Source organism: Schistocerca nitens, unplaced genomic scaffold (genome assembly GCF_023898315.1).
Source record: "Schistocerca nitens isolate TAMUIC-IGC-003100 unplaced genomic scaffold, iqSchNite1.1 HiC_scaffold_226, whole genome shotgun sequence".
Classification (NCBI taxonomy): domain Eukaryota; kingdom Metazoa; phylum Arthropoda; class Insecta; order Orthoptera; family Acrididae; genus Schistocerca; species Schistocerca nitens.
This window is the reverse complement of record NW_026045767.1, coordinates 136,308-144,803: the sequence shown is the minus strand read 5'-3', so window position 1 is coordinate 144,803 and position 8,496 is coordinate 136,308. Positions and strand designations below refer to the sequence as shown.

The window sequence follows — 8,496 nt, the reverse complement described above, 5'->3', positions numbered from 1 at the left end:
AACTGAGCTAACGGGCCTCGGCAGATGCAGTTGCTCAGCCCTGCGCTGGAAACGTATGGCATGAAGCCGTACACCATTTCTATGGTCGTCGGACGTCTGCTTCCCTCGTCTATATTCTGCTGACGGTCACGAAACAGTAGCTATATTGCGAGCAGGACGGGAAACGGCAGCTCGGTCAGCTCAAACTTGTCACAGTTCGTGTGGAAAAAATTCCGTTCCGGTACCGGGAATCGAACCCGGGCCTCCTGGGTGAAAGCCAGGTATCCTAGCTACTAGACCACACCGGATGTGGGGGTGTCTTCGCCGGTTCGGACGGTCGCTTGTCGCATTTCGTGTCGTGTCCCGCGTCGGCGCCCTTCTCTCTTTGCGAGCGTCTTTGCGCTTACTCACTGGCAAGGCGCGCACCTCAAACGTCTCAGAGCAATGCTTTTGGCTTCATGCTGTGCTGGGAGAAGAGGGAAAGGGAAGCTGTAAGTAGCAGTAACAGGGAGTAAACATTTTCCCGCTGAAGCGTTGAAACCGTTGTGGATAACAAACAAGAAATAAGTTGGTGCCCTAGCAACAGCATCACCATCAGTCACAGAAAATTAAATGCCCCGGGTGAGGATCGAACTCACGACCTTAAGATTATGAGACTTACGCGCTGCCTACTGCGCTACCGAGGCACGGGCGAACCGTTTTTCCTGGAAACTGGGTAAGTACCATACCCAATGTTAGACGTAAAGACACTGTACTTCCTGGATAACGTGTTCTGTTGCTAGACGTGCATTGCCGGCCCAGTTGATTGCGGTGTTGCTGCAGCTTTTGCAAACGATAGGCAGCACTCCTTGTCGTTAACGTTCAGTGCCTCGGAGGCACCTGGACATAGCAAATTGTGAGGCCAGGCCGACGCTAGTCTGTAGAACATGATGCGAGCGTCCTAGTGGGGACCCGCGAGTGCTGCGTTCTCGGTTCTTCTCAAGGGAATCCAGCTATACATTCTTGTGGATCGTGCATCTCAAGAGCGCAAGCAGCACGGCAGCATTATCGCGGGAACAGCAAAACGATGCATCGGCCGGGAATCGAACCCGGGCCGCCCGCGTGGCAGGCGAGCATTCTACCACTGAACCACCGATGCTCGGGCCAGTAGTAACTTCACGCTGCTTGCCGAGCAGATGTCTCAAGGGAAAGTGGGACTGCCGTCAAGCGCCGTAGCATTCTGTCGAGAAGATGCTGCAGGCGCTGAATCCTGCACTGCACTGCTTAAATATGCCGCCAGAACGCGGTCCTCTGCGTACTCTTGCGTCGCCGGTGCCGGCACCGACTCTTGCCAAAGGATGCGAAATGTGCGCGGATACGCCGTCCGAATGCGGCTGGATGTTCTCCCCTAGCCTACCTCGAAATGCGCCTGCCAGGTACGATCACCTTCGGCCGCTGCCGACAGGCGGGAAGCCGACACAGCGCGGCGTCGGGGCGCTTCCTTGTGCGGTGGTGGTGTAATGGTCAGCATAGTTGCCTTCCAAGCAGTTGATCCGGGTTCGATTCCCGGCCACCGCAACAGGCTTTTTAATTTCGCGTATGAGTACTTTCGCCACGTGCCCTTAAATTAATGTTTTTTTTCCCCCTTCTTACTCGCTGCAGACCAGCCTATAGTGTGTCTCGACTTGTCTCGACTTTGCTCAGCTGACGCGAGAGCTGACGCTCTCAAATCGGCCTATATCAAAACGACAAGCACGAGAAACGACTGAGAGAGGTAAGGAGAGGCGAGGCGATGGGCACACAGCACTCCCCCTTCCTTTCACGGTGGCGTGTCCATGACCGAATCGGGTTGTAGCTCCAAAAACAAAGGAGAAAGAAAAAACAGGAAGTAAAACTGCCAACGGTACCCTGTGTCCCCATGCGCTCACCCGCCCAAGTACTGACAAGGGCCAAAGTTGTTACAAATCGGCAATCGGACATTTTCTTTCATCTTGTCTTTATCGGTTGAGAACCAGTGTATTCAACATATTATGGCCATTGCCGAGTGAATGCTGTAGCGCTTCCCGACAAGTCGGGTTCGGATCCTCTGTCAACTTCCACGCAGGGTGATGATCTTTTGGTCATCACACTCGCCTGCTGAAATCGGCGCTGCCTTTTCGTAGTAGTAAAAGACTAGTGGCCCGTGGGGGGATCGAACCCACGACCTTCGCGTTATTAGCACGACGCTCTAACCAACTGAGCTAACGGGCCTCGGCAGATGCAGTTGCTCAGCCCTGCGCTGGAAACGTATGGCATGAAGCCGTACACCATTTCTATGGTCGTCGGACGTCTGCTTCCCGTCTATATTCTGCTGACGGTCACGAAACAGTAGCTATATTGCGAGCAGGACGGGAAACGGCAGCTCGGTCAGCTCAAACTTGTCACAGTTCGTGTGGAAAAAATTCCGTTCCGGTACCGGGAATCGAACCCGGGCCTCCTGGGTGAAAGCCAGGTATCCTAGCTACTAGACCACACCGGATGTGGGGGTGTCTTCGCCGGTTCGGACGGTCGCTTGTCGCATTTCGTGTCGTGTCCCGCGTCGGCGCCCTTCTCTCTTTGCGAGCGTCTTTGCGCTTACTCACTGGCAAGGCGCGCACCTCAAACGTCTCAGAGCAATGCTTTTGGCTTCATGCTGTGCTGGGAGAAGAGGGAAAGGGAAGCTGTAAGTAGCAGTAACAGGGAGTAAACATTTTCCCGCTGAAGCGTTGAAACCGTTGTGGATAACAAACAAGAAATAAGTTGGTGCCCTAGCAACAGCATCACCATCAGTCACAGAAAATTAAATGCCCCGGGTGAGGATCGAACTCACGACCTTAAGATTATGAGACTTACGCGCTGCCTACTGCGCTACCGAGGCACGGGCGAACCGTTTTTCCTGGAAACTGGGTAAGTACCATACCCAATGTTAGACGTAAAGACACTGTACTTCCTGGATAACGTGTTCTGTTGCTAGACGTGCATTGCCGGCCCAGTTGATTGCGGTGTTGCTGCAGCTTTTGCAAACGATAGGCAGCACTCCTTGTCGTTAACGTTCAGTGCCTCGGAGGCACCTGGACATAGCAAATTGTGAGGCCAGGCCGACGCTAGTCTGTAGAACATGATGCGAGCGTCCTAGTGGGGACCCGCGAGTGCTGCGTTCTCGGTTCTTCTCAAGGGAATCCAGCTATACATTCTTGTGGATCGTGCATCTCAAGAGCGCAAGCAGCACGGCAGCATTATCGCGGGAACAGCAAAACGATGCATCGGCCGGGAATCGAACCCGGGCCGCCCGCGTGGCAGGCGAGCATTCTACCACTGAACCACCGATGCTCGGGCCAGTAGTAACTTCACGCTGCTTGCCGAGCAGATGTCTCAAGGGAAAGTGGGACTGCCGTCAAGCGCCGTAGCATTCTGTCGAGAAGATGCTGCAGGCGCTGAATCCTGCACTGCACTGCTTAAATATGCCGCCAGAACGCGGTCCTCTGCGTACTCTTGCGTCGCCGGTGCCGGCACCGACTCTTGCCAAAGGATGCGAAATGTGCGCGGATACGCCGTCCGAATGCGGCTGGATGTTCTCCCCTAGCCTACCTCGAAATGCGCCTGCCAGGTACGATCACCTTCGGCCGCTGCCGACAGGCGGGAAGCCGACACAGCGCGGCGTCGGGGCGCTTCCTTGTGCGGTGGTGGTGTAATGGTCAGCATAGTTGCCTTCCAAGCAGTTGATCCGGGTTCGATTCCCGGCCACCGCAACAGGCTTTTTAATTTCGCGTATGAGTACTTTCGCCACGTGCCCTTAAATTAATGTTTTTTTCCCCCTTCTTACTCGCTGCAGACCAGCCTATAGTGTGTCTCGACTTGTCTCGACTTTGCTCAGCTGACGCGAGAGCTGACGCTCTCAAATCGGCCTATATCAAAACGACAAGCACGAGAAACGACTGAGAGAGGTAAGGAGAGGCGAGGCGATGGGCACACAGCACTCCCCCTTCCTTTCACGGTGGCGTGTCCATGACCGAATCGGGTTGTAGCTCCAAAAACAAAGGAGAAAGAAAAAACAGGAAGTAAAACTGCCAACGGTACCCTGTGTCCCCATGCGCTCACCCGCCCAAGTACTGACAAGGGCCAAAGTTGTTACAAATCGGCAATCGGACATTTTCTTTCATCTTGTCTTTATCGGTTGAGAACCAGTGTATTCAACATATTATGGCCATTGCCGAGTGAATGCTGTAGCGCTTCCCGACAAGTCGGGTTCGGATCCTCTGTCAACTTCCACGCAGGGTGATGATCTTTTGGTCATCACACTCGCCTGCTGAAATCGGCGCTGCCTTTTCGTAGTAGTAAAAGACTAGTGGCCCGTGGGGGGATCGAACCCACGACCTTCGCGTTATTAGCACGACGCTCTAACCAACTGAGCTAACGGGCCTCGGCAGATGCAGTTGCTCAGCCCTGCGCTGGAAACGTATGGCATGAAGCCGTACACCATTTCTATGGTCGTCGGACGTCTGCTTCCCTCGTCTATATTCTGCTGACGGTCACGAAACAGTAGCTATATTGCGAGCAGGACGGGAAACGGCAGCTCGGTCAGCTCAAACTTGTCACAGTTCGTGTGGAAAAAATTCCGTTCCGGTACCGGGAATCGAACCCGGGCCTCCTGGGTGAAAGCCAGGTATCCTAGCTACTAGACCACACCGGATGTGGGGGTGTCTTCGCCGGTTCGGACGGTCGCTTGTCGCATTTCGTGTCGTGTCCCGCGTCGGCGCCCTTCTCTCTTTGCGAGCGTCTTTGCGCTTACTCACTGGCAAGGCGCGCACCTCAAACGTCTCAGAGCAATGCTTTTGGCTTCATGCTGTGCTGGGAGAAGAGGGAAAGGGAAGCTGTAAGTAGCAGTAACAGGGAGTAAACATTTTCCCGCTGAAGCGTTGAAACCGTTGTGGATAACAAACAAGAAATAAGTTGGTGCCCTAGCAACAGCATCACCATCAGTCACAGAAAATTAAATGCCCCGGGTGAGGATCGAACTCACGACCTTAAGATTATGAGACTTACGCGCTGCCTACTGCGCTACCGAGGCACGGGCGAACCGTTTTTCCTGGAAACTGGGTAAGTACCATACCCAATGTTAGACGTAAAGACACTGTACTTCCTGGATAACGTGTTCTGTTGCTAGACGTGCATTGCCGGCCCAGTTGATTGCGGTGTTGCTGCAGCTTTTGCAAACGATAGGCAGCACTCCTTGTCGTTAACGTTCAGTGCCTCGGAGGCACCTGGACATAGCAAATTGTGAGGCCAGGCCGACGCTAGTCTGTAGAACATGATGCGAGCGTCCTAGTGGGGACCCGCGAGTGCTGCGTTCTCGGTTCTTCTCAAGGGAATCCAGCTATACATTCTTGTGGATCGTGCATCTCAAGAGCGCAAGCAGCACGGCAGCATTATCGCGGGAACAGCAAAACGATGCATCGGCCGGGAATCGAACCCGGGCCGCCCGCGTGGCAGGCGAGCATTCTACCACTGAACCACCGATGCTCGGGCCAGTAGTAACTTCACGCTGCTTGCCGAGCAGATGTCTCAAGGGAAAGTGGGACTGCCGTCAAGCGCCGTAGCATTCTGTCGAGAAGATGCTGCAGGCGCTGAATCCTGCACTGCACTGCTTAAATATGCCGCCAGAACGCGGTCCTCTGCGTACTCTTGCGTCGCCGGTGCCGGCACCGACTCTTGCCAAAGGATGCGAAATGTGCGCGGATACGCCGTCCGAATGCGGCTGGATGTTCTCCCCTAGCCTACCTCGAAATGCGCCTGCCAGGTACGATCACCTTCGGCCGCTGCCGACAGGCGGGAAGCCGACACAGCGCGGCGTCGGGGCGCTTCCTTGTGCGGTGGTGGTGTAATGGTCAGCATAGTTGCCTTCCAAGCAGTTGATCCGGGTTCGATTCCCGGCCACCGCAACAGGCTTTTTAATTTCGCGTATGAGTACTTTCGCCACGTGCCCTTAAATTAATGTTTTTTTTCCCCCTTCTTACTCGCTGCAGACCAGCCTATAGTGTGTCTCGACTTGTCTCGACTTTGCTCAGCTGACGCGAGAGCTGACGCTCTCAAATCGGCCTATATCAAAACGACAAGCACGAGAAACGACTGAGAGAGGTAAGGAGAGGCGAGGCGATGGGCACACAGCACTCCCCCTTCCTTTCACGGTGGCGTGTCCATGACCGAATCGGGTTGTAGCTCCAAAAACAAAGGAGAAAGAAAAAACAGGAAGTAAAACTGCCAACGGTACCCTGTGTCCCCATGCGCTCACCCGCCCAAGTACTGACAAGGGCCAAAGTTGTTACAAATCGGCAATCGGACATTTTCTTTCATCTTGTCTTTATCGGTTGAGAACCAGTGTATTCAACATATTATGGCCATTGCCGAGTGAATGCTGTAGCGCTTCCCGACAAGTCGGGTTCGGATCCTCTGTCAACTTCCACGCAGGGTGATGATCTTTTGGTCATCACACTCGCCTGCTGAAATCGGCGCTGCCTTTTCGTAGTAGTAAAAGACTAGTGGCCCGTGGGGGGATCGAACCCACGACCTTCGCGTTATTAGCACGACGCTCTAACCAACTGAGCTAACGGGCCTCGGCAGATGCAGTTGCTCAGCCCTGCGCTGGAAACGTATGGCATGAAGCCGTACACCATTTCTATGGTCGTCGGACGTCTGCTTCCCTCGTCTATATTCTGCTGACGGTCACGAAACAGTAGCTATATTGCGAGCAGGACGGGAAACGGCAGCTCGGTCAGCTCAAACTTGTCACAGTTCGTGTGGAAAAAATTCCGTTCCGGTACCGGGAATCGAACCCGGGCCTCCTGGGTGAAAGCCAGGTATCCTAGCTACTAGACCACACCGGATGTGGGGGTGTCTTCGCCGGTTCGGACGGTCGCTTGTCGCATTTCGTGTCGTGTCCCGCGTCGGCGCCCTTCTCTCTTTGCGAGCGTCTTTGCGCTTACTCACTGGCAAGGCGCGCACCTCAAACGTCTCAGAGCAATGCTTTTGGCTTCATGCTGTGCTGGGAGAAGAGGGAAAGGGAAGCTGTAAGTAGCAGTAACAGGGAGTAAACATTTTCCCGCTGAAGCGTTGAAACCGTTGTGGATAACAAACAAGAAATAAGTTGGTGCCCTAGCAACAGCATCACCATCAGTCACAGAAAATTAAATGCCCCGGGTGAGGATCGAACTCACGACCTTAAGATTATGAGACTTACGCGCTGCCTACTGCGCTACCGAGGCACGGGCGAACCGTTTTTCCTGGAAACTGGGTAAGTACCATACCCAATGTTAGACGTAAAGACACTGTACTTCCTGGATAACGTGTTCTGTTGCTAGACGTGCATTGCCGGCCCAGTTGATTGCGGTGTTGCTGCAGCTTTTGCAAACGATAGGCAGCACTCCTTGTCGTTAACGTTCAGTGCCTCGGAGGCACCTGGACATAGCAAATTGTGAGGCCAGGCCGACGCTAGTCTGTAGAACATGATGCGAGCGTCCTAGTGGGGACCCGCGAGTGCTGCGTTCTCGGTTCTTCTCAAGGGAATCCAGCTATACATTCTTGTGGATCGTGCATCTCAAGAGCGCAAGCAGCACGGCAGCATTATCGCGGGAACAGCAAAACGATGCATCGGCCGGGAATCGAACCCGGGCCGCCCGCGTGGCAGGCGAGCATTCTACCACTGAACCACCGATGCTCGGGCCAGTAGTAACTTCACGCTGCTTGCCGAGCAGATGTCTCAAGGGAAAGTGGGACTGCCGTCAAGCGCCGTAGCATTCTGTCGAGAAGATGCTGCAGGCGCTGAATCCTGCACTGCACTGCTTAAATATGCCGCCAGAACGCGGTCCTCTGCGTACTCTTGCGTCGCCGGTGCCGGCACCGACTCTTGCCAAAGGATGCGAAATGTGCGCGGATACGCCGTCCGAATGCGGCTGGATGTTCTCCCCTAGCCTACCTCGAAATGCGCCTGCCAGGTACGATCACCTTCGGCCGCTGCCGACAGGCGGGAAGCCGACACAGCGCGGCGTCGGGGCGCTTCCTTGTGCGGTGGTGGTGTAATGGTCAGCATAGTTGCCTTCCAAGCAGTTGATCCGGGTTCGATTCCCGGCCACCGCAACAGGCTTTTTAATTTCGCGTATGAGTACTTTCGCCACGTGCCCTTAAATTAATGTTTTTTTTCCCCCTTCTTACTCGCTGCAGACCAGCCTATAGTGTGTCTCGACTTGTCTCGACTTTGCTCAGCTGACGCGAGAGCTGACGCTCTCAAATCGGCCTATATCAAAACGACAAGCACGAGAAACGACTGAGAGAGGTAAGGAGAGGCGAGGCGATGGGCACACAGCACTCCCCCTTCCTTTCACGGTGGCGTGTCCATGACCGAATCGGGTTGTAGCTCCAAAAACAAAGGAGAAAGAAAAAACAGGAAGTAAAACTGCCAACGGTACCCTGTGTCCCCATGCGCTCACCCGCCCAAGTACTGACAAGGGCCAAAGTTGTTACAAATCG

The 8,496-nt window shown here is 54.4% G+C and overlaps 19 non-coding genes across 19 annotated transcripts; 4 read left to right on the top strand and 15 right to left on the bottom strand.

Annotated features, from left to right (window-relative positions):
• Nucleotides 1-215: 215 nt before the first annotated feature.
• Trnae-uuc (transfer RNA glutamic acid (anticodon UUC)) lies at nt 216-287 on the bottom strand. Its single transcript has one exon. It is a non-coding gene; the product is annotated as a tRNA-Glu (tRNA).
• A 305-nt stretch (nt 288-592) lies between these two features.
• On the bottom strand, nt 593-665 carry Trnam-cau (transfer RNA methionine (anticodon CAU)). Its single transcript has one exon. It is a non-coding gene; the product is annotated as a tRNA-Met (tRNA).
• Nucleotides 666-1,046: 381 nt separating this feature from the next.
• On the bottom strand, nt 1,047-1,117 carry Trnag-gcc (transfer RNA glycine (anticodon GCC)). Its single transcript has one exon. It is a non-coding gene; the product is annotated as a tRNA-Gly (tRNA).
• Nucleotides 1,118-1,464: 347 nt separating this feature from the next.
• On the top strand, nt 1,465-1,536 carry Trnag-ucc (transfer RNA glycine (anticodon UCC)). Its single transcript has one exon. It is a non-coding gene; the product is annotated as a tRNA-Gly (tRNA).
• Nucleotides 1,537-2,134: 598 nt separating this feature from the next.
• Nucleotides 2,135-2,208, bottom strand: Trnai-aau (transfer RNA isoleucine (anticodon AAU)). Its single transcript has one exon. It is a non-coding gene; the product is annotated as a tRNA-Ile (tRNA).
• A 196-nt stretch (nt 2,209-2,404) lies between these two features.
• Trnae-uuc (transfer RNA glutamic acid (anticodon UUC)) lies at nt 2,405-2,476 on the bottom strand. Its single transcript has one exon. It is a non-coding gene; the product is annotated as a tRNA-Glu (tRNA).
• Nucleotides 2,477-2,781: 305 nt separating this feature from the next.
• Nucleotides 2,782-2,854, bottom strand: Trnam-cau (transfer RNA methionine (anticodon CAU)). The gene has a single exon. It is a non-coding gene; the product is annotated as a tRNA-Met (tRNA).
• A 381-nt stretch (nt 2,855-3,235) lies between these two features.
• Nucleotides 3,236-3,306, bottom strand: Trnag-gcc (transfer RNA glycine (anticodon GCC)). Its single transcript has one exon. It is a non-coding gene; the product is annotated as a tRNA-Gly (tRNA).
• A 347-nt stretch (nt 3,307-3,653) lies between these two features.
• On the top strand, nt 3,654-3,725 carry Trnag-ucc (transfer RNA glycine (anticodon UCC)). Its single transcript has one exon. It is a non-coding gene; the product is annotated as a tRNA-Gly (tRNA).
• A 597-nt stretch (nt 3,726-4,322) lies between these two features.
• On the bottom strand, nt 4,323-4,396 carry Trnai-aau (transfer RNA isoleucine (anticodon AAU)). Its single transcript has one exon. It is a non-coding gene; the product is annotated as a tRNA-Ile (tRNA).
• A 198-nt stretch (nt 4,397-4,594) lies between these two features.
• Nucleotides 4,595-4,666, bottom strand: Trnae-uuc (transfer RNA glutamic acid (anticodon UUC)). Its single transcript has one exon. It is a non-coding gene; the product is annotated as a tRNA-Glu (tRNA).
• A 305-nt stretch (nt 4,667-4,971) lies between these two features.
• Trnam-cau (transfer RNA methionine (anticodon CAU)) lies at nt 4,972-5,044 on the bottom strand. Its single transcript has one exon. It is a non-coding gene; the product is annotated as a tRNA-Met (tRNA).
• A 381-nt stretch (nt 5,045-5,425) lies between these two features.
• Trnag-gcc (transfer RNA glycine (anticodon GCC)) lies at nt 5,426-5,496 on the bottom strand. The gene has a single exon. It is a non-coding gene; the product is annotated as a tRNA-Gly (tRNA).
• A 347-nt stretch (nt 5,497-5,843) lies between these two features.
• Trnag-ucc (transfer RNA glycine (anticodon UCC)) lies at nt 5,844-5,915 on the top strand. Its single transcript has one exon. It is a non-coding gene; the product is annotated as a tRNA-Gly (tRNA).
• A 598-nt stretch (nt 5,916-6,513) lies between these two features.
• Trnai-aau (transfer RNA isoleucine (anticodon AAU)) lies at nt 6,514-6,587 on the bottom strand. The gene has a single exon. It is a non-coding gene; the product is annotated as a tRNA-Ile (tRNA).
• A 198-nt stretch (nt 6,588-6,785) lies between these two features.
• Trnae-uuc (transfer RNA glutamic acid (anticodon UUC)) lies at nt 6,786-6,857 on the bottom strand. Its single transcript has one exon. It is a non-coding gene; the product is annotated as a tRNA-Glu (tRNA).
• A 305-nt stretch (nt 6,858-7,162) lies between these two features.
• On the bottom strand, nt 7,163-7,235 carry Trnam-cau (transfer RNA methionine (anticodon CAU)). The gene has a single exon. It is a non-coding gene; the product is annotated as a tRNA-Met (tRNA).
• A 381-nt stretch (nt 7,236-7,616) lies between these two features.
• On the bottom strand, nt 7,617-7,687 carry Trnag-gcc (transfer RNA glycine (anticodon GCC)). The gene has a single exon. It is a non-coding gene; the product is annotated as a tRNA-Gly (tRNA).
• Nucleotides 7,688-8,034: 347 nt separating this feature from the next.
• On the top strand, nt 8,035-8,106 carry Trnag-ucc (transfer RNA glycine (anticodon UCC)). The gene has a single exon. It is a non-coding gene; the product is annotated as a tRNA-Gly (tRNA).
• The last annotated feature ends 390 nt before the right edge of the window (nt 8,107-8,496 follow it).